General features: G+C 32.0%; 1 protein-coding gene across 15 annotated transcripts in view; it reads left to right on the top strand.

Moving 5' to 3' along the window:
- The first annotated feature begins 6,656 nt into the window (after positions 1-6,656).
- LOC114391790 overlaps positions 6,657-20,561 on the top strand; it is a 32,537-nt gene continuing 18,632 nt past the window's right edge. For 3 of the 15 annotated variants that reach the window (XM_028352746.1, XM_028352762.1, XM_028352761.1), the window contains exons 1-18: positions 6,657-7,334; positions 7,658-8,055; positions 8,168-8,214; positions 8,584-8,769; positions 8,878-8,995; positions 9,365-9,546; positions 10,360-10,529; positions 11,359-11,460; positions 11,960-12,136; positions 12,224-12,354; positions 12,976-13,106; positions 13,612-13,778; positions 15,741-15,856; positions 15,976-17,388; positions 18,243-18,346; positions 18,434-18,565; positions 18,664-18,846; positions 19,129-19,215. The gene's annotated coding sequence lies outside the window, so the exon portion shown is untranslated. Of the gene's footprint in view, positions 7,335-7,657; positions 8,056-8,167; positions 8,215-8,583; positions 8,770-8,877; positions 8,996-9,364; positions 9,547-10,359; positions 10,530-11,358; positions 11,461-11,959; positions 12,137-12,223; positions 12,355-12,975; positions 13,107-13,611; positions 13,790-15,740; positions 15,857-15,975; positions 17,389-17,747; positions 17,872-18,242; positions 18,347-18,433; positions 18,566-18,663; positions 18,847-19,128; positions 19,216-20,561 lie in introns of those variants that run through there. The other 12 variants (XM_028352751.1, XM_028352748.1, XM_028352750.1 and 9 more) reach the window with 12 other exon arrangements.

Here is a 20,561-nt window from a genome sequence, read left to right on the forward strand (position 1 = left end):
TTGAATCAAGTCAACAAACAAGAACAAGAAAAATCTAAGATAAGAACTTAGTCAATTTTGTTAAAAGAATCTCGAAATTTTTTATTGCTATAGTTTGGACTCAAAATCTTTTATCAAAATTTCTTTATCAAAGATTAATCAGTTTAAAGTAATATCTTTTTGAACTAGTAATCGATTACCAGAGCCTATAATCGATTACCAAAGAGATCGTGAACATGACATTTTTAAAATTTTGAACTTACTTGAATTTTAAATTGTGTAATCAATTACCATAATTCTGTAATCGATTACCAGCAAAGAGATTTCAGAAAAAGCTTTGAAAAGTCATGAATCTTCTGAAATATAATTGTGTAATCGATTATTGATTACCATAAACCTATAATCGATTACCAAAAACCTATAATCGATTACCAATGAGAAAGTTTCAGAAAAACTTTTTGAAAAGACACATCTCTTCAAACTATTTTGAAAAGACACAATGGGCCTATATATGTGTGTGTCTTACTTCGAAAAGTAAGAGAGTATTCTCAGAGAACTTAATTGTTAAATTCTCTCTAAAAAAAACTTTGGCCAAACACTTGCAATTTACTTAGAATTCTTCTAGGAACTTCAATTTGTATCATCTACTCTAAGAGAGAGAACTCATTCTATATATCTTATATACTCAGTTGTAATCAAGAGACTATTTGTCTCTAGGCGTGTGATAATCTTGAACACAAGGGTGAGGCATCCCAAGGTGTGTTCAAAGACTATAAAGGATTTATAATGATAGTGGAAAATCTCAAGTGGATTACTTGAGGACTAGATGTAGGCACGAGAAGTGGCCGAACCAGTATAAATCAAGTTTGCAATTCTCTCTTTCCTTATCTCATTTATTTTATTGCAACTGATTTTGTCTTGCACGTTTATAGAACATTGATTAATTTAATTGTTGCTTCTTCTTCTGCATTTTGAGCCTATCATATATCATTTAAAAGGGGATTAAAAATTTATTAATCGAAAATTTTAAAACTTAATTCATCCCCCTTCTTAAGTTATTGAGGTCACTTGTTCAACATTGTTTCTTAAGGATATCCAATGAATCTACACTTTTCTAACCTTGCCTTAAGTTTATATATTAGCAATCTCTTGACGTAAGGATGACAACCCCATACCTTGATGTGTTTGAGATTCAGTGTACGTCCTTTCCATATCTTATATAAAGTTGTAGAGACTATCTTTGTAGGAAATTTATTTAGCAAGTACATTGTTGCTTCTAAAGCATATCCCTATAAGTTTTATGAAAGATCAGTGAACCCTATCATAGATCTTACCATATCCAATAAGGTTCGATTTCTTTTTTCAGACACACAATTGTGTTGTGGTGTTCTTGGAGGTGTCCATTGTGAAAGTATTCCATTCTCTCTTAGATAGCCAATAAAATTAGTACTAAGATATTCTCCACCCCTATTAGAACTAAGCATCTTGATACTCTTTTCGATTTGTTTTTCAACTTCACTGCGAAATCTTTTGAACATTTCAAATGATTTTGATTTATGCTTCATTAGGTATAAGAAACCATATCTAGACATATCATCAGTGAAAATTATGAAATAAGAATATCCACCTTTGGCTTCATTTTTCATTGGACCACAAACATCTGTGTGAACTAATCCTAATAATTTAGAGGCTCTTTCTCCAGTTCCAATAAAGAAGAGATTTAGTCATTTTTCCTTTAAGACAAGACTCACAAATTGCATATGATTCAAAATCAAAATTTTTCTTACCAATGTGACCAAGCCTACAATGGCAAAGAAATGTTTTATTTATTTGGTTATCTCTTTCTCTTTTAGAACTAGAAGAAACATGTAGAATCGAGTTATGGTTCACATCAGGTAAGACATAAATGTCGCATTGGAGAAATCATTCACATACAAATCATCATCATGATAAATTGAGCAAATGCAATTATTAAAATCAATGTGAAAACCTCGCTTGTCCAACATAGAAATTGAAATAATGTTTAAAACAAATTTCTGAACATAATAACAATCCTCTAATGCTAGTACTTTTCCAGTGGGCATTATTAAAGAAAAGAATCCTAAAGCTAAGGCGGCAACATTTGCTCCATTCCCTACTTGAAGACTAATTTCTCCTTTCTTCAACCATCTATTTATGTGCATCCCCTCCAACGTATTGCAAATGTTAAAGCTATTGCTTAATACCCACATTGCAAAATCAATAACAATTAAGAATATCATGAAAACATTTTTCATCAATGTCTCACCTTGTTTCTTGTTTTTCAAAGAATCAAGATACTTCTTACAATTTCTCTTTCAGTCTCCTTTCTCCTTACAGAAGAAACACTCAGCATCACTTTGGTCAATCTTGGCCTTGTTGTGCATAGGTTTGGTCACACCACCCTTAGGTCCAAAAGGCTTTCTTTTTGGTGCATATTTTCCCTTACCTTTCTTTTTGGAGTTCTTTCCAACTACCATGACAGTTCTTTTTCTCTCTTGAGAAGCAATTTGATTTTCATAATCAATCAACAAATTCAGCATCTCATGCAAGTTACAATCCATTTTGTTCATGTTGAAATTCACAGTAAATTGTGAAAAGGTATCAAGGGGAAACTGCAGAATCAAGTCTTGAGAAAGCTCTTTCCCAATTTTACATTTTGACTTCTCAAGTTGCTCTATCAGATCAATCATCTTAAGGACGTGTGGTCGAACTTGAGCATTTGCAGGCATTGTGCATTTGAACAAAGCCTTAGATAACTGATATCTTGCAGTCCTACTCTGACCACCATACATCTTCTTAAGATGATTGATGATTTCATGTGGATCCATATCCTCATGTTGCCTTTGTAGTTCTAAATAACTTGATGCCAAAATAATGCATTTGGCACTAAGGGTTTGTTCCATATACTTTTGATAAGTATTGGTAACTTCAGAATCATTCAGGTCAGGTGCTTCAATAGCAAGCTTATCAATGATGTCAATGAGCGCCGCGTGCATGAGAACAATTTTCAAATTTCGATACCAATCATCATAATTGACTCCAACCAATTTTCAAGATTCAAGTATACCACAAAGTGATAGTGAAGACATACTATCAAACAAGCATGTAGTAAAACACAATTATGTCAGAACATATTTTCACATTAAAAGGAAGACAAAAGCATTACAAAAATCTTAAAACTATGAGCAAGCTACTTGGTTGTCAAGTCATTTCTTATACATATTTTAAGAAAGAGAAATTGTATCATATACACTTTCAAAAGAATTATCATCACTACTGGGAAATTGTTGGAAATAATTCAAGTCTCACGTCGGATAAAAGTAATCTCATATTAAACTTTATAAGTGAGGGGCAACCAAGTAGGAAATAATCCAAGTATCGACTAAAAGTAATCTCATCAATCCTATTGGTATTTATAAATTAAATTTAATACTCCCTTGGATAGTCTAGATGTATAGTATAAAAAATAATTTTGAAATCTACATTTCATGCTATAATTAATTTAATTATAAGTTTTCTGTTCATGAGGCCACTCCTGATTATTAACAATTAACTATAGAAATTGCATCGAATGCTCCGATTTATTTGAATACTACAAGTCTCTTTTTCTTTTAAAACCATTATTAAAATAAATTTGAATTACTGTTAATTATATGAAAAAAAAATTAACATGTATCATCATACAATTGTTTCGAACACATGTCCAGATTAATACTTGTGAACCCAAAAGCTTTATTTAGGAACAAATCACGTTTAGTGTGATATATGTAACACTTACAATTAAATCAAATATTTAACAAACAAATTTGACATTGTAAAAGAAAAAAGCATAATAGAAATATAAATCAATATGCCTTCAAAACAATATTGCAGGGTTATCCTGTGGGACGTTTACCACAAAATCCATAAAAGGATCAGATATTTATCACACAACTAATACAATAGCACATATTATTTCATTTTAATGATCACTACATTAACATAATAATATGAAATATAATTACAACATCTCGATCGATGTATTGAATACACCAATAAAATAATTTCAGCAATAGGGTTAAGTAGTTAACAACATATATCACGATATCACGATGTATGTATACATAATTTAAAAAAAAAAACTCAGAATTTTCTCAACCGTGAACAATTTTATGAAAACACATTTTCGATTGAATTTAAATATATATATATATATATATATATATATATATATATACATATTTTGCATTAAAAAAATATTGGCAACCGTTGCGAATAATTTTACAAAAAAAAATTCAAATAGTATAATCTTAAACACAAAAATCCTTGCTCTGATACCAATTGTAAGAAAAAATAGTGTCTATAACACACATAGCGAAATAAAAAGTGATTTATTTTCGGTTTAAAAATATACTACCGCAAAAAAAAAAAAAAACAAATGAACACGTACCAAGATGTGAGCTATTGACAAATCTTTGATGAATGGAACTCTAAAGAACAAACTTTTTACTTTCATGTCTAAAAACTAGGCTTGAACTTTTTCTAAGTATTGTCTATTGCACTTTGCTCTCAGGTAGATGCTTCTATTTATAATGTTAAAAGATATGGATTTGGACATTTCTTCAAAGAGAAAAAAGAAAAGATCTTATTTAAAATAATTTCATATCTCTTTATTTTTATAAAAATAAAAACTATCTCATATCTTTTATCTTAAGAAACTTCCTGACATGAGATAAAGATAATTTACAGTTAATCACATGACTTAAAATAATTTCATATACTCTTTTTTATATATTAATTATATTCTTGGTACTAGCAAAGAATATAATAATATTCCACTAAAGTATTTATTTGATTAAATTAAATTCTTTAATTTAATTATCAAATAAATTATTTTTCTTTTGCAAAGATTGGAACACTCCTTTGTGTGTATCCCCGTGGGTTCAATACTAACATAGTAGTAAATTAATCATAGTTGATTTACTAATAAAGGTAGGGGTCTAACAACACTTCTTAATGGATAGCATGAAATAATATCTTTTACCTTCAAGAACCAATAGAAGAATAATGTAATATTTTCTTTCATCATTTACCGCTCAAGGTTAACTCTAGAGTATAATATTATTGTCAAACTCTAATAAGCTAACACATTTAATCAATGAATGACTTACGAGACTCTTTTTTTCTCTCATTCAATATTGCCCTAGCCAAGGTCGTAATTATCAGAGCTAAAACTCATTATCAAGAGTTGATGAATTTCTTCTTGATTAATCATTAATTCTACAAGTATTTAATCATATTCAATATTCATTCAACTAATGTCCTAAAACATTAGGTGTGTTCGAAATTAAAACATAACAAATAACTTGTTAATTACTATGATAATCTCATGACAAAGGAAACTATTATATTTTTTCCTTAGAACTTCCTATTAACATATCAAGGTAATATTATTAGAAATTTTCAATTGAGTCAGTTCAATGATGATATCCACATGTGCATCATCTATATATGCAATTTAATAAATGATATCTATTAATCATTATCCAATAAATATTATTACATATATATTGATTTATCTGAATTATCAATATCCTATTCACAATAATCTTATGATCAAGAACAATTTAGATTAAAATTATAAGAGACTTGATTCTCATTTTCATAATCTCTATTATGATAACAAAACTTTAATTTTAATCAAGGACCTTTATCAAGTTAACTATTTTATCAAACAATATAAAAAATGATAGAGAAATAACAATGCTTTATTATTGGAATTAAAATTGATTACATGATATATTGGATCTTAGGCATACATTATTATTCTCAATAGATTTAGCACGGCCTGTAGGTTCAGCATGGGCTGTGTAGATCAACATAGGTTATGCTTAGTAAAAAATGCTTAGAATTTCCTTTTTCTTATCTCATTTGGTTCTCTTGTCTCTTTATTAGCTTCTCAGCTCAATTGTTCACACTTAACCCATACCCATGAGCTCTACAAATAATATAAAGTAAAAACAAGACAAAATGGGACCAAAATTGGAATCCAAATACATTCAAATAACGATTTATCACTATTTGGATTCAAATGTTAATGAAGGAATTCAGGCACAAGCAGCAAAAGATTACCGTGTATTGTGACAGTTAGAGTGCCTTGCACATTGCAAGGAACTCAACCTTTCATTTTAGGACAAAGCACATAGGTGTTCAATATGACTTTGTCAGAGAAGTAGTAGAGGAAGGAAGCGTGGATATGCAGAACATTAATACCGAAGATAACCTAGTAGATGCTATGACAAAGTTGATCAATGCAAACAAGTTTGCTTGGTGTTGATACTCATTTGGCCTATTAGAAATGTAAGCAGTAAGGAAATGGCAAGATAGAGAGATGGTTTTTTGAAAGCACACGAAAGTAGCTTTAAGTGGGAGATTATGACACTACTAAAAATAAGCTTTTTTACGACGTTCCTTCTACTACGATCGCGAGAAAACCGTCTTAATTAATTAGGCGGTGGTATTATTGTAAATATAAATGTGTGGAACAAACTCTATGACTGCAGTTATGTTCAAGACCGTCTTTGAAAGAACAGCCCACATTTGTGGCATTTTTGAAATTAAATGAAAGTTAATTTAAGACGGGTTTATCGTAAACCCGTCTTTAAGTTTTAATATATTTTCGATAAAACCCTAGATTCAAGCTCACTTGGTCTCGCGTCATGGCCTCACTACCGCCTCCCTACAGCTCGTGTCGTCGACTCTGTCGCGACTTTGCCTCATGGCAAGACCAAAGCGGCGCGCCACTAAGTTCATCCCCAACCGCACCACCCTCCACCACCCCCCGGTGGTAGCGCCGATCAGTGTGGTGGACCACTGCCTCCCCTACGAGAAGCACAACCTCTACGATGTCACCTTCAACAACACCATCCTTCGCGACCACCACCACCGCGTCCTCACCGTAGGCCTCGACGTCCTTCTTTTTTTCTATTTTTTCGAACCCTTTTTTTTTATCTTTTTCCTCAATTGCTAATGCCCCTTTGGTTGTTGCTGTTGTGAGGGTTTTTTTATTTTATTTTGGGAAAGTGAGGCAAATTGCAAAGAAGTTGGGCTGAAATATGTTGCCAAGGTTGGCCCTGCTTACAGCTCTTCTGGGCAATGGTTGTCATGCGCAAGTGGTTTAACATGGGGAGCTATGAGTCTGATTTCAGAGCTGATCGAAGTCCACGAGTGCTTTTGCGAGATTATCTCTATGGCAGGACGAGAACCAAAAACCAAAAGAAGAAGAAAAAGCTACCGTTTTGTGCATGTGTGTGACCTCCCATCAAGGGAGATTGATTGCTACCATAAAGTTTGAAGTAAGTGAGACGTTAAGCCTTCTTGTTTGTAAATTTTTTGTTTTTAAAGATGCACACACAAGTTCTATTGCAAAAGCAGGAACTGAAGAAGCTATTCAGAAATCCAAGATTTCTGAGTCCCAATTTGAGAAAGGACTGACATATATGATCTTTGATATTATAAAGGGTGCCAGTAGTCTAAAAGCCTATAAGGATTTAATATTGAAAAGAAAAAAAATTGGGAAAGAAGTGAAAAATTGTGTGCACAAAACATGGGCCTTTTGTTTATTTTATATAGTTTTAGTAAATTTTCTTTTTTATAGAAATTATCTATTTTCTTACAGGTTATGTGATGGGGATCTGGGTTCAATGAAAATCTAAGGATCTAATGGCTCCTTTCCACTTGCTTTAAGAGTCTTGGCAGTCTGGAAACTACAGGCTTACATGATAGTGATACAATTATTTTCTTACATTATATGATTATTTTCAGTTGTCTATTTGCCATAAAAAAATTCTATTATTGACCTTTGTTCTTGTTTGAAACTTTTAATGTGAGAAAATTAAGTAGTTGAAACTAATTTACACAATATTAGAACTTCAAAATAACTTTGTTCATTTGCTTTGAGTAGTGGTTGTTGTTTCTAATGGCTTGAAGGCATAGGATAAGTCCCCTGCTAAGATTGATCCACGGCTTCTTGATGTGAAGCATCTCTTTTAGGGATCTGTGGAACCACAACCTAAGGTAATAATTCAGTTTGTTTTTGGGGATGCTGGGTTGGCATTTTTGGTTTTGTTCGTTTTTGGTTCATTTGGTTTGGTTTTCTTGTGTTGTGATTGGTGTATTGGTGATGCAGGTGGTGGATGTACTTAGAGATACTAAGCAAAAAAGGCACCCTGATGGGTAATTATTGCTTCTTTAAAAGACTTGGTTTGACTTTTAATTTGTATTAGCTTTTCTGTGGCATACTTTCTCTAATTATTCTGGTCATCTTCTTGCAATGGAATGGATGATCTTAATTTTTTATCTGCTATATTCATCACAAGCAATATTGCATAACAAACTAATTACAATGATTATAAGGTATCCTGAAAAACTGAAAACATTAAGAATGCAAAATAGTTGGCAGTTCAATTGCTTGAGCTGATTTATTGCTATGAATAGCAGACTTATTGTTCCCCATTCCCACCCCCTTAATTGCTTACCCTTTTATTGTGGTTTTGTCTTCCAAACATATGGTACTTGTTGTTGCTAACTACTTTGTGACTACAGCTATGAAGATGGAAACACAACTTTGAGGAAGGTGTCTTCAGCTGCAAATTTCATTTGGTCATGTGTAGGTGGAGGATTCAAGTTAGAAAAGCTCTTTCACCAATTCAAAAGCCTGATATTCACTCTCTCTCTGTTTTTAATAAATACGGGTGATTTGATATTCACTCCTAAGATTGCAAAAAAAAAGTAAGTATTTCTTTTGTAAATTCATTTTCCTGTTAAATGTAGATAGCTGATTCTCTTGCTGCTCTAATATTATTCAATAAACTTGATGATGTTAAATTTTAATTCCAGGGTGTTAATATGGTTGCTCTAATCATATGCATACTTCTAAGACATCATCGTGATTCTATAGTTCTATGATTTGATGAACACAATCCCATCATTCCAATATAACTATGTAACAGTAAAGGTGATGAGTTTAATCCCTCTCCTCCATATTTAGACTGGGAAAAAAAGATGTAGGTAAATGAAAGAAAATAAATTCTGTAAAGAAAAATTAATTTATATTTTTTTAGAACAAAACCAAACACATTCATATTATATATAATTGGATATCTAAATCAGCATTTTTGGTGGTCATTTCTTTCCTTAGCTTGTCATGTTGTTTTTAATTAGTTATCTTTTTTAACTGATCTTTTATGTTACATGTGATATTTTAGTCATATATATTTCTTATATTAATATCATACACTTAATTTTTTAGTCTTTCATCCTCAACGATGCAAATAATTCATCATTGTTTTTAGTCTTTTTTAACTCATCTTTTATGTAACACTAGATAGTGATACTCAATCTCCTTAGCCAGAGTTCTAGTGTATTATTACCCCTTAGCTGGAAGGTTGAGGAGTGTGGATGATCACACTCACAAGCTTGAGGTGGATTGCAACGGAGAAGGTGCTGTTTTTGCTGAGGCTTTCATGGCCAGAGTTCTAGTGTATTATTCCTCCTCTCATAATACAGGTCAGAGATTAATTAGTTCCTTCAACTTTTGGAATTTCTAGTTCATGAACCGAAAATCCTATGACCACAGTTTATAGAAAAGAAGAAAAAAACACGTTTAATTATAATTATTATATTCATTTATAATTTATTTATTTATTAAATATGATCATAATTATGTAAATATTTAAATTATGACCTACTAGGTTTCTGTTAATATAACAGGGTAGGCATCAAGTATTTAATCCAAGTTTTATGGGCTGGTGGATCAACGCATAAAGCTTGTGTTATAGTTATGTACTTATGTTGAATGAGAACGTTTTCTTTTAATTTATCATTTTTTTATTTCTAAATCTAAATTTTCATTTTTTTTAAAATTATCAATAATTAAAAATAATCCTACAATATAATATAAATTATTATCATAAATTAAAAATATAACATATATTTAAAATATTTATTTATTATAAATTTCATTTAAAATAAAATAGACATCTATCCTTTACACAAGTTAAAATACTAGTTTGTTGAAAATTATAAAATTAAAAAATCATTAAATAAAATATTTAATCCATAATATTTTATGATTTCAAACAAACTTCAATTAATAGGATATTGTCATATTGAGATATTCAAAAAAGTGTGGTAAGAATGTTGTTATCATTAATAAAAAAAGAAAACAATGTTAGTACCGTTTCTCTTCAAATTAAATAAATTCAGGAACAGAGGTAAAGAAAAAAAAGAAATACAAAATGAGAAAAGTACATTCATGGTAGCCGAGGCATGTTTTCTTCCCTGGTAACAAGAGTGCTATTGATCCAATGAAAGTCACAGGAAATGGTAGTTATTACTACTACCATGGGAGAATTTGGATGGATACTGATGGAAATCCTATTCAAGCTCATGGAGGGGGCATTCTATATGATGAAAGATAAAGAACATACTATTGGTATGAATATAAAGATGGGCCCACGTACCATGCTCACAAGAGAGCATCTGCTCGGGTAAGTCATTTCAATTGAAACTATTATTGTTTTAACCACTAGTCAATAATTGTCCTGATGGCTATGGGAATTTATTTAGTTTTTTTCTATTTCATCAAATAAATTTAATTGTTGTTGATAGCAGGCTGATTATCAAGCAGGTCTATGTTTATAAGAAATAAAATTGGGCCAAGGGAGGGATAGGACAATTAGTAACTAACTAACTGATTGAATGTAAGTAGTTATAGGACTTGGTATAAATAGGCCATTGTAAATAAGAGGGGTGGGAAAGTAATTGTAATGTGGAAAGGTGCTGATGTACTCTCAAATTAATCTTAGAAGTGTATTCGACTATGCTATACAGTGATGAGATGGAGGTAAATTAATAAACAAGCATATTACTTAATCCTAGTCATATTAGACTTGTATTTTAGCAAACAATATATATGTATTTAAAATTTAATTCAAATTACTTAGTCCTAGTGATATTAGACTTGTATTTTTTTCTTCTGAAAACAAAATATCTTCTTAACCATACCTATATTCTTAGCTTAGTGACAGCACTTATCTCCTTTTCTTTTTCTCTGTTATCTCTTGTGTAGGGTGGCCTCTATCTAGTTTACCTTCCTTATGGGTCATAAGTTTTCTTTAATCAGAACCTGAAAAGAAAAAAAAACATATCAGTAATGTTGTCATGTTTGAATTTTTTGCAGGGTAAAGCTAGATTAAGTTTGTATTTTGATAAGATTAAAAATTAAAAATATAGAGTAAAAATATTGGAGTGTTCTTTTTATTTTTTTTAAATATTCTTTTTTTTTTTTTAATTTGGAAACTGATGTGGTTGTTGCAGATGCGGCTGAACAAAGTTTCGGAGCTAATACACAATTCCACCAATCACCAGAATTTGGATAGTGCAGGGGTTTCAGTTCATTTTCAAGAGATTGTGGATTTGGTAGCTTTTCTTATTATTATTAACCTTGTTTTATGTCACATTTTGGATTGTTGTTGTTGCTGCTTAGAATATGAGATAAAACCAGGCAAAGCATAGAGCTAATCAATTTTATGTTTGATGGTTGCTGTTTTTCTATAAGACTGAAAAGTTGAGGAAGTGTTTGAGCTTTTGTTTACTTATTTTTTATGTTTATTATTATTATCATTAAAATGACTTTGTTTTCAAGAATTTACAAAGTGAAAAATGCTGCATTGAAAACATATCAACTGAAAATGAAAATAAACCACAAACCATAGGCAGCAGAAATGATACAAAAGGAATTTCTAAAACAAAAAATGGCAGCAAAGAGTACCTTCCTCTTGCCAGGTTTTGGTTGGTTTTTACTTTTTCTTACTTTTCTTTGGTTTTATGAAATGACCTTTTTATTATTAATATTTCCCAATTTCATCTTTGGTTAAGGGAAAAGGAAAAAAACAACTAAAAGTATCAATGGTTACAGGATGATGGAACATATGAGGCGGTTGCACGAAGTGATTTTGTGATTACCAGGGTGGCTTTTCGGGACAACTCCTCTAAGTATTACATTAATGACCGCACAAGTAACTTTACAGAAGTTACGAAGAAACTAAAAGGGAAAGGTGTTGACCTTGACAATAACAGGTTTCTTATTCTTCAGGTTCGGTATTTGTTATTTGGTGCTTTTTAGTTTTTTCAGTAAATGTTTATATCTACCTCTTTTGATGTTTGATTTGTTTCTTATTAGGGTGAAGTTGAGCAGATTTCACTTATGAAACCAAAAGCTCAAGGGCCTCATGATGAAGGTTTTCTAGAATATCTGGAGGATATCATTGGAACCAACAAATATGTGGAAAAGATTGATGAATCACACAAACTGTTAGCACTCTTTCCATTTCAATTCTGAGATAAAGAGAACATGCAACTTTCTTAATCCATGAAACCATTTATACTTGTTGCAGTACTGGTCCATTTTTTTTATTTGAGTATGATTAAGTATTTAGTTTGTTTTAATGAATTTAGTGTGTTTTCAAAATAGTTTTTAATACTTTTTTTATACTTAAGCTGTTAAGCATTCTTCCTTGCAGTTGCAACTTTTCATTTTCCATTCTATTTTACCATTGAAGTGCTTAGTCAAGTTAGGTTCCTTATTCTAATAGCAGATAATCATAACTCTCTGCTGCAAACACCATTGCTGTATTAGATACTCTTATATATATATATATATATATTGGCATGATTTATTTCAAAATATGTTCTTATATTTTTTATTTTAGTCAATTGTATATAATTATCTCAAGGTCTAAATTGTTTTTTTGTTGTTATTGTCTGGGATGCATCAAAGCTGATTTTCAGTGTTTTTGGTGGTGGTAGCTGGTCTATTTTTTTAATATTATCTACCATGTAGACAAATGGAGCTAATATCCTATGTGCTATAGAGGGTTTTTAGCTACTTGTATTTTTTTGCCTTTGTTAACCCTGTCATTGACTGGTAAGCAGTTGAAACTGAGAAATACCGCTCTGAGCTTGCTAAAGTTCGTGCTGAGCTTGAACCTTGGGAAAAAGATTTGATTGAGCACAATGGAAAACTTGAAGTTGCATGTACAGTGGCTAAGCTTCTAAATGATAAGGTGAGAATGATTTCTCTTACTTTCAAGTGCTATTGCTCTGTCCATGCCATCAAATTACTAATCCCCTCTGCTGTTAGCCTGTATAATTTAAATTTCATCTGTGTTATGATATTTTCCACATTTTATGTCCTTGTTATGCATTTAACAAATATAAAAAAATATAAACATAAATACCCAAAAAAAAACAATGGCTGCCTGAAGCTAGCTTAGTCATAAAATGATATCTTAGTTTCTTCCAGATATAACAGTTCACCCTGATGAGCAACAACAAAGCCAAAAAAGGGTTAAACTCAAAAAATGGAATACATAGAAAACTAGTAACACCAACCAAAGTTTCTGCTTCACTTTAATTAAGAGGGCATCTTTCTGACATGCATGCTCGAGATTCTTGGGGGATGCACTTATTTATTTATAATGAATTACTCTATACATGTGGAGCAGAATCTCTTTATATTTTCCAGTAGGTGGATGTTTAATATAAGACTATTCTTGATTTAATTTGCAGCATGAAGGTGCTTTCTCAAGCCTTTGAAGATGCTCAAAAGCAGACGGAAATCATATCAGAAACAATTAAATCAAAAACTGCCAGCATTTGTCAAATCAACAGTGATATAGAAAAGAGGAAGCATGAAGGAATATATGGTCACATGGGTGATTTAGGTGCTATTGATGGTATTATTTGAGTGAGCTAGACCCCTTGCTAGTTTCCTGTTAACTAGTGTTTGAAGACTATTGGTGATTTGGTAGTTTAATTTATTATGTGAAGATGCTGGATTTTTAGGTTAATAAATTTATTCATACAATAGTTTGGTTTGAAAGTTAGATAACATACGTGGCTATTATTTCCTAGTATAGAATTTTAATTTTTAAATTAGCATTGAGTTGAAAATTTGAAATATTAGGAAGAATGCACAATATATAATTATATATATATATATAGTAGTTAAATACTAATACAATTTAAGATAGTAATTAGCTCTAGTAAGTTAAATTAGCACGTAGTTTGTGATTTTTCTATTACTGACTCAAATATGTGTATTTTTACATTTAGTAAACCACAATCATGCACTTTAACATCACATCAATATTTGAAGGGTAAATTATAAATTTCGCACAAATAATAAAAAGAAATTCATTATTCTACATCGGTTGAGTGATAAACGATGTAGAAACCCTTCAAATTCTACATCGGTTGACTTATAACCGATGTAGAAATCTTGCCATTGTTACCCATTCTACATCGGTTGACTGATAACTGATGTAGAAACACTACCATTCAACATCGGTTTCAACCTTAGAACCGATGTAGAAAGCTCACATTCTACATCGGTTGAGCTACACAACCGATGTAGAAAGGTCGCCCTTCAAAGACGGTCCTCCAACCGATGTCGGTATTCAACGACACTGTGTTACCACCACGCGTCATAACTGATGTAGAAAGACCATTAGAACCGATGTAGAAGGCCTTTTTTTAGTAGTGTGAAGGCAGTGAATAGTAAAGCCACCTTTAGTGGCATAAGACAACAAAGTGAGAATGAAAATTTTAACCCCTATGTGCATAGGCCTATGAATTGGTTGGGGGAGTAGAAATTTTCTACTATGCCTTTAATGACCAAGCTTCATCCTTGGCTATAAATAACACCTCCCTTCCATCATTCTTGCATCCCACTACAATTGTAGTAATTCCATTTGAGAGAGTTAGCAATACTAATGAGGTGTGTTCTCCTATTATAAGAGAGTGAAATTGTTCTCTCCTTATATTTAGATAGATGTTGTAATTTTCTTCCACTGAGTGAAAATATTTCTCTTGTCTTGCCGGTGATTTTTCCCTTCTATTGAGGGTTTTCCACGTTACAATATTATATGTCAATTCCTATTTTTCTAATCTCTTATCGTAGTTGAGTGATTATTTTGTTACTCTGGTACCTAACACAAAGTGTTGCGGGGATTGAGCTTGACGCTCACAATGGTCATGTTGTTTCCAATCATAGAAGAAGGCTTCCCCAGCTTCTCCATGACCATGATGATGTTTTCCTCTTTTGTTTGTAAATTGATGGATGGAAATTGTCTGGTTGCTATACATCAAAGAATTTAAGTGTAAAATGCACTCTATGATTGATACTTGTGGGACATGCTTTGGACAAATGTCTCAATTAAAAAATATTCTTTTAGACTCGTACTTCTCTCTGACACAGTTTGGACACTCTCCTACACACCTTGTGTGCATATGTGTGTGTGTGGTGGAGTTTGTGCTTCACACTTCATAAATTGTGTTGTTTGGATTAATTTACGTGCGATCTGGTATCTTATTTTTTGGAAAATTAGTTGTATCGCAGTGTTCTTATTGTGTGCTTGTGGTGGAGTTAGTGGCTTGATGCTTGCATTTCATTATAATGAATTAGTTTGAAAGAATGCATTGCTCTTCAAAATACAATTTCATCAATGCATGGGGAGAAAAACAAACTAATGAGTTTAAGGGATTAAATTTGCTTAAAAAATATAAGCGACTAAAATCACTCATTAGTTATAATAGAGGAGCTAGAAATGTAATTTTAAGCCTTGTCAATTATTATTGTTAGCTAAGTTTTTGGTGTGGGAAACATATGGTGTTGATTAGTGAAGTTTCTATTGCAGACACAGATGATGACAGTCACGAGACTTCTAAAAGGGCTCGAACTTATTTCAGTTCTCGTGTACAAAGTGATGATGATCTCGATGGGATGCACCAAACTGGGAACGATCAAGATGATGTACTACAGTATTCCTGTCTGCTTTCAATTTTTTCTTCTTTTTCCTTTTCCCTTTTAAATCTTCTAGCAGTTTCACCATTGGTTTTATTTCACAATTAACATGGGTACACGGATCGTAGGATAAATTTGACGATGAAGCCGCGGAGATGCATCAAGTTCAAGGAACACTTCAAGAGTGGGTTATAAGAGATGAAGTACACTGCTTCATAGCCAGAAATTTCAAGAACTTCTTACTCGCATATATTAATCCAAAAAACTAACATCTAGGCAAGGAACATGTGTGGCTGATAAATGAGATGGTGTCAGGTAAATGTATTTTCTACAACATTCATGCCTTCTATACTTGTAACAGTGAGCATTGTCTTTTTTCATCGGCTTAGTCACTATTGTCGTTTAATGCAGCTAGTAAGTGCAGTTTGGAGATATAATACAAAAACTTAACCAATGTTCATCCCTAATTTGACTCTTGGTTGGTTGATGGGCCTCGATATGTTTTAGAAGTAATGGAAGATGTTACCAAAAAGCATTGTCTTTGATTACATCCAAATTACAAAAATATACACCAAAAGATTTATGTATGCATAACTAACTTGACTGCTTATGATCGGATTCGAAATATAAGGTAATATAAAAAAGCAGAACTAATGTGTTACCCCCATTTTCCTCCCTTTTTTTATCGGATGAAAAACTTAAAGTTGCTTCTTTGGAGCAAGCGGAGCCACTTGAATACAATGATACGAATTGGGGGAGTAATAACCAAACGCTCTGGAGTTTTCCCCCCAATTGCAGCAAGTGAAGTATGACTACAACAAATGTAGGGCAATTTTGGGACCTTTTTCCCAGAATTCCTATTTAGGGGTGAAAGTTGGATATTGTCCCGCGTGTCAATCGAAAGGACCATTCTCTATCAATATTGATCAGGTTTAACTTTTTCAAATTCCTTTTTTCTTTTGGTTTTGCTAAATAAGTTGAGAGGGAATATCTAAATTTCATCTTTGGATGCACCAATGTTGATGAATATAGATCATCGTTTTTACTAGGCCAAATGATTGCAAAAGGTTTTATCCATTGAGATGTTACTTAAGAGATAAAAAGATACACAAACTTACGTTTTGCTTTCTATACTTGTTGTAGACAACTTATAGGAATTTCCACAAGCTTACTCTTCAAGAGGGCCCTGGAATAGTTCCCGCTGGTCGAGTTCCAAGAAACAAGGAAGTGATATTAGTGAATGATCTGATTGACTATGCTCGCATAGGGAAGAAATTGTATCATGGTTAACTTGGACAGATTATTTTTTGGTCTCGAGTATTGTACATTGATTTTCTTATGTATTTTATATTTTCTGTTTCAGGAGGTCAGAGAACTTTGAATTATCCCTAAACACAAAAAATGGGTTTCTTGTGTTTGCCACCGTTGTTTAAGCAAATTATGTTACTGTAAAGAAACATGTCTTGTCTCCCTACAAACCTACATAGGAAGACAGAGAAGAGATTGAAAATTTGGGCAAAGACCCTCGAATAGGAGAAAGGGTTTGTTCCTTATAATTTTTATTAGTATTTTGCTTTCAATTTTATTATTGTTGTGTAATGTGCTGCAAACTGAATTTTAGATTATTGAGTCTATTGTCCATCAATATATGGTCATGAGGACATAAAAACTGTTATAGCTTTAGCTATGATAAGGAAGGAAATCATAGATTGAGAGGAGACATAAATGTTCTTCTTCTTGGTGATCTAGGAACAACAAAGTCTCAATTTCTTAAGTGTAGCTTCATCCATCTTATTTTGTAAATATCTTCTTTCCACTTATAATTGTGATAAGTAAATTAATAAATATTTTAAAATCTACTACAAGGTATGTTGAAAAAACAGAACATAAAACTGTATACGCTAGTGGCAAAGGAGCTTCTGTCATGGGTCCCACAGATGCAGTTCATAAGGATCTAGTGATAACAGTGGATAAACACCAAGGAGATTTACACAACACTTTAATCCAAAACCTTAAAGACTCAGGTTTATAAGTCTTTCTTTCACTTATATGGTGTTCAACCTTCTCATTCTTACACAATATGAGACTTCATTTCAAACTTGTATTTCAACGTACACATTGAAAGATATTGGACGTACTAGTCTGAGTATTGATATATGGTTTAGTTCTTTTTTTCAAGCATCGAATTCATAATATTATTTCTAAATTTACTTTTTTTTTATTGGACTTCCTGATATGGTTCCTCAAAAACATTTTCCCAAAATGTTAAATTGACAGATCCTATCATTTCTCGTTTTGACATTGTCTGCGTTGTGAAGGTTATGTTTAAATTCATTGGTTCTTTGTTACATCTTCATTTGAATGTATTTATTGAGGGAGTTTTATTATTTTGCAGGATGTTGTTGAACCGAACACTGCTGAAATGCTTGCAACGTTTGTCGTTGACAATCACTTCAAGTCACAAGATGTCCATGTATTGCCCTGCCAGCTGATCCAGAGGTCCTTATTAATATCCTATTGTTGTTAGTGTCCTTAAGGTAAACTTACATTATGTCTTATTTGTCTTGACTCGAGCCTTGTTTGCAGATACTTCCTCAAGAGCTACCGAAGAAGTACATTACATATGCCAAGTTGAATATTTCTCCACGTTTAGATGATCTCAAAATGGTTAAAGATGAACTGTCAGAAACCTATGCTGAACTGCAGAGGAAATCTTCAGTAATACTTTATCTCATTTTTTTTTGCTTACCAAACTACATTGTAGTTATTTCTTGTATTCAATTTTTCTAACATGTTGCTCTTATTTTCTTCTATAGTATGGACAAGGAGTCCATATCGCCATAAGACACCTTGAATCAATGATAAGGATGTCTGAAGCTCATGCAAGAATGCATCTCAAACAACATGTTACACAAGAAAATGCTGACATGGCAATTCGTGTTCTACTTTAATCATTCATTTCAACTCAAAATTTTGGGGCGCAGAAAGCTCTTCAAAAGGTATATAAATATATTTTGAATCTGCCTCAGAATTCTGCTAAATCCCTATACTCCCTAGCATCATACTTTGTTATAAATTATTTTTATTTTGGCATTTTCTATTTATATAAATACTGCCATTTTTGCGATAGTGATTTCCTATAGAATTCATGGAATTTGTGCTGAACAAACATGTCATTTCCCTAAAATGTGTGCTTGTTGTTACAGAGCTTTAGAAAGTATGTGACTTTCAAGAAGAACTATAATGATTTTCTCCTTTATATTCTCTGTGAGCTTGTACAGAATGCTTTTCTTTCAGAAGAAATTGTCACTGGATTTGCTTCGGGTCTAACATACCTAGATGTCGAAGTAGATAATCTCTGCAACAAGGTATTAACATTTGCCCTTTAATTTGTGTTTGTCTCCCACTAAGATAAGGGTAACTGACCAATGGTTTTTTTATTACAAACTATATCAAAATAGGTTTGTTTTGAAACAAATTATTAACATGAGACTGTTTTGATCTTATGACAGTCATTTTTTGGTAATTACAAAAATAACCATAAATTGTCACAATATTAATATACCTTTTCTTATAATTTTCTAATTGTTTGTAGTTAATTTCTGACAATTTTAAAACGGTTAGGAAATAACAAGTATTGGGACAAAATAATTCCAAACATTATTTATGACTATTTTAAATGCTAAAAAAACATCTTCGTACCAGTGATTTGTTTCAAAACAAATCCATTTTGATAAATACTTCCTAAAAGGTTGCTCCTTTGATCAATCACCCACCAAGATTAACAAATGACTTGATTCTCAAATTTGTTTGACATGTGGAGGCTCAAAGAGCATGACATTTGTGTGTGTGTGTGTGTTCGAATGTTTGATCCTCCTTTCAATATTAATAGTGTTTTTATCCTAACCACTTCACTTGTGTTTCTAAAACTAGCATTTCCTTTTCTTTGTTTTTTTTATTTATTATTTTTCTTTTTTTAGATATAATTTTCTGTATTTAAAATATTAATTCCTTCAATGCATCAAATACTTTCTATTTCTTCAACATTCCTTTTTTTTTTTCGTGAAATTTACATGCAGAGATTTTTTTCCCATGCAAGACAAATTACTGGTAACGCTAACCCTTATGGCACCTCCTGCATAGCCACCAAAAAAATTAGGAGAGACACCAAATGATAGTTATACGTGACAAAAAAATCCCTACAAATAAATAGTTTTTTGTTAAATGAATTACTTGAATGAGATGTTTAAATTACTTTATTATTAAATTTTAATTAACGATTTTTCAAATACAAAATTCGTATAAGGCCTAAAAAGTTTTAGACATGACCTTGTCACCACCCCCACCACCATCATCATCCATACAAGTTTTGTTATTGTTACCATTATTACCATCATTGTCATTGCTGATTGTCATCACCATGAACATCAATATCACTTTCCTCATTGCTCCCACCGTCACCATTATCATCGTTGTCACAGTCATATAATTGACTAATACCACCACTATCGCCACAGACATCACCAATGCCACCATTAGTGTCACAACCACACTATTACCATTGTCATCAAAATCATCACCAGTGTTACCATTGTTGTCACTAACATCATTACCGGCATTGCTACACCATCAATGCCTCTACTAGTGTCATTGTTACTACTATCATTACTAACAATACTATCTCTGTCATCGTCACCATAACCACCATCAATGT

Source organism: Glycine soja, chromosome 17, assembly GCF_004193775.1.
Source record: "Glycine soja cultivar W05 chromosome 17, ASM419377v2, whole genome shotgun sequence".
NCBI classification, from domain to species: Eukaryota; Viridiplantae; Streptophyta; class Magnoliopsida; order Fabales; family Fabaceae; genus Glycine; species Glycine soja.